This window comes from Pistacia vera, unplaced genomic scaffold (genome assembly GCF_008641045.1).
Source record: "Pistacia vera cultivar Batoury unplaced genomic scaffold, PisVer_v2 Contig11, whole genome shotgun sequence".
In the NCBI taxonomy this organism is placed as follows: Eukaryota; Viridiplantae; Streptophyta; class Magnoliopsida; order Sapindales; family Anacardiaceae; genus Pistacia; species Pistacia vera.
The window spans coordinates 1,129,914-1,134,174 of NW_022195137.1; the positions used below are offsets into that span (position 1 = coordinate 1,129,914).

The 4,261-nt window shown below is 31.6% G+C and overlaps 1 pseudogene; it reads right to left on the reverse strand.

The window, feature by feature from the left end:
- Positions 1-1,008: 1,008 nt before the first annotated feature.
- On the reverse strand, positions 1,009-3,322 carry LOC116138161 (annotated as a pseudogene).
- Positions 3,323-4,261: the final 939 nt, after the last annotated feature.

The following is a 4,261-nucleotide window of genomic DNA, read 5'->3' on the forward strand; positions in this document are numbered from 1 at the left end:
ACTTTTTTTTATTGTTGTTGTGGATCTTCTGTTTGGAAAACACCTTCTTTTTTTATTATTGTGGATCTTGTGTTTGAAAACCATTATTTACCTTACAAATTACAGATGCAAATCTCTAAATGAACAAACAAACATAAAGGAAGTCTTACATAGAATAAACATCTTCAAACAACGATACAAACTACCAGCAATAACAACAGTAGGTCTGTCCATTTTGAAGATCCTTGCAGAAACAGATAATAACCATGCTTTGCTACTATTTGGAACACATTTGTTCTTCGTGGAACATGATAGAAGTAGAGGATTACAACTACTCATTGCAACTTGCAAACAAGATGACCAGCAAACCATGTATCAAATCGTCGTTGCTCTAATCACTATGCATGACAATAGAGGTATAAAAATTATATGACCTATTAATTTCACATGTTTTCTTTAAGTATCAACAACATTTTAAAAGACAACGTTTTTCATCATTTACGAATTTTAGAAAGCCAAAACGACAACGCACAGTAAAACTTTAATATTACCACTTCAGCCGAACAATGTCACTATAACAAATCATCAAAGTATAAAAGAATTGAGATTGAAAGATTCCTTCAAAATCTCACTATCAAATACTAAACTTGACAATATAAATGAATTTTACAATAACAATTACAAAATAAATAACATGACTTGAAATATATAAAATACTCAATTGCATATTAGTTTGAAACTACTTCATTTTGAAATAACATTAATGAATAACCAAAGATAAATTTGAAACAACTGAAGGTAAAATTTTAACATGTGTACATAATTATGCAGACAGATAATACTTTTCCCATGGGAGAAGATCATCATGCAAGTATTACAATGTTAACGACCTAAAACGAAAGCCTTAAGAGGATGATAACCTAAAACACAATAGACCAATTCTATATATGCTTATTCAACAACATATTATCTATATATTACATACAAGTAAAACAAAATATTAAAATTACAGTCTCTACAGCATCCTAATTAAAGAGCAAGAGACCTCGCCTCATCCATTTTCCATAGACCTTCCTCATACTTGTACCACCTCATAAAGCCTTCATCACTTCAAGTCCGCTGGCACATGATGCACAAGTGCTCAATACATGTTAAGAACTCACGTAATCGAGCAGCCTTTTCCAAGATAATTTTATCTAGCTTCTTAATAATTTTTTCGGGCATCACTGGAGAAAGAAGTGGACCTTCTATAAGAAGACTATGTGATATGTTGAGGACTTCCAGATTTGGTAGGTCATCTAATATAAGCAATAAGGCATCCTTTACTATCGTCGAGCATCTCAAGCTCAAAACCTTGAACTTTGGAAGAAATTTGACTATTAGAGAACATCAAAAGGACCCATGATCTTGAGTTCATTGAAGCTCTTGCAATTTACGGCTATTTCTCTATAAGATAAGGCGAATTTACTATACTAAGCATTGTCAAGGATTCGAGAGATCTCCATGTACGAATGGCCTTGCAAATCACATCCTTCTTTATTCTATTCCAAGTCGACATAACAAGACACCTCAAATGGGGGCACCTGCAGACAACAATATATGGTGCGTTACTTCCCAATTCACTGTACCAAAAAGAAAATCAAAGGTGATGATCACTAGTACCAACGGCAATGCCAAAGACTCAGTCAATAAACAGCAAGAATAAAAAGACAAAATTACCTTTCAACAAGGTTTTAAACAAAAACATAAAAAAAATTACCTTTCAGCAATATAAGTAAATTGTTTGTCCCCTGCATACAAATTGAAGTGAAAAATCAAGGTTCTTATCTGTCCCCGACTGAGACTCAATGAAATTTTCAACAAACGAGTCAATGCCTTATTAGAATACTCATCCACTGTAATACTTTCTCTCTCTAGCTAGTATATAAAAAAATAACAGTAAAACTCACTAAATATATATAAGAAAATATACATGTAGATGAGTATAAAATAATGGGCCCATGTATCAAACAGTTGTTGCTCTAATCAGCAAGCAATGTATCAAACAGTTGTTTCTCTAATCACTATGCATGACAGTAAAGGTGTAAAAATTCTAATGAAATTAGTGAAAGTAACCAATCAATTCCAAAAACTGAAAAATTACAGGGAAGTGTTCAAGTCCATGACTCCAACTGCGACAATTCTTATTAAAATGAGAATATTTCAGATTTGCGACAAAGAGAATCAAAATCGTAGACATTGGACCAGATCAACGTCACCAGAAAATAGGCTATTCCTAAGTGGAATAGAGTTTTAATTGTTGCACTATATAAGTGCAACTTAAAATTAAAACATTAAGTGAATTATTCATTCAATTAAAACCCTAGCCAGTCTATCTGTCTCTCTCTCAAGAAGAAAACTTTTCTTGTTCTTCTTTTTTGATTCTTGAAGCCCTTGATTGTTCTAGCAAATTAATCAAGGGTTCTTTGGATTATCTTTGTGTGAACTTCTATGAGTGCAATCCTGCTTTGGATCGATTGACGAAAAATCATGTGAACAGTGGACGGTGAACAGTAATCATGAATAGTAATCATGAACAGTGTTCCTATCCGAAATCAAAGATATTCAAAGGAGCCTCCAAATGTACGTAAGTATTTTAATCCTTGAATGAATTTACTTTATACAGATTTTTTGTTTTTAAACATGTAAATGGTATAATCTATACTCGGATCTAGGCAAAGAAAGGTAACTGATTTACCGATTGAATTTTTGTTTTCCGCTGCGTATGATAGATCAATTACTTATAGAGATGCCTTAGATGGGGGCACTTGTAGACAACTATATATGGTGTGTTACTTCCCAATTCACATTACCAAAAAGAAAATTAAAGGTGATGATCACTGGTACCAAAGGCAATGCCAAAGACTCAATCAATAAACAGCGAGAATAAAAAAAAAACAAAATTACCTTTCAACAAGGTTATAAACAAAAACATAAAAAAATTACCTTTCAGCAATATAAGTAAATTGTTAGTCCCCTACACACAAATTGAAGTGAAAAATCAAGGTTCTTATCTGTCCCCGACTGATACTCAACAAATTTTTCAACAAACGAGCAATGCCTTATTAGAATACTCATCCATATAAACATATGGCTCTAATGAGATTTTGATAAAATTTGATCTCAACATTGACAAATCAAGAGTTTTCCAAAGCAGAGGATCACGGCAAGCTGAACGCCATGAATTACAAACGTGAGCAATGCCTGAAGTCAATTGTAAAACATCAAAACACAGGAAGATTTTCACCAATAAGTCAGTGTCTAGATCCTCCCATCTTCTTACCGCAGAGGCACCCTCTTTCATTTGACCAGTTGCCCAATTATCTCATAGAACTTTCGGAGCATCAGACACCTACATAAGATATGCACATAATTCATGTACGATGCAGAAAATATCATCCAATACATTAAGTTATATGAATTTAAAAAGATTCGTATTAATCGAATGTATCAACTACTTAATATACCTATGTAGAGATATAGATGAATGCAAACCGTTTACACTTAAGATAAATTAATACTTAACGTTAAATGATTATGAATAAAAAAGGTTATATTCGTTGAATAGAATAATCAATTTTTCTCAGTAGAATAAACAATGAAGGAATGATATCTGATATATATAACAAAATCGAATAATTAATGTTCAACAAAATAAAAATACCATCATTAATTTAGAAAAATACTAAAAACAAGTTTCAAAAATAACAATGCTAATTCTCATTAATAATTAACATGATAATATCTACCAAATCCAAACACACAGAAAACTGTTCGCTATTCAATATCTACAAAAAAATTATATAAACCACTAACACCATAACAACTTTATAATTTCAATATACTTACACTAAAAAAACACCACCAGAACAGTATGATTCCTTACAAAAGAACAAAAACACAACCCACAGACCTATTACAATTACCATCACAAATATTGCAACGAATCATTGCAAAAGCAATTCAAAATAACAATACCACTCTTCAAGCAATACGATTAATGTAAGTTTTACTAATATCATCATGTTTTGTTAGCCATATAGAAAACCGTAAGTCGACTCCCAACAATTGAAATGGATTATGCTGAATCACTTGTCTCTTTAATTGTTAACAACTTTCTAATATATAAAAACCAAAATACATGTTAGAATTGATATTTAACTGAACCATATTTTTCACACTTTTTTATTGTTAACATCTTCATCACACAAGTAATGATATTATGATTACCAACTGTTTGAAA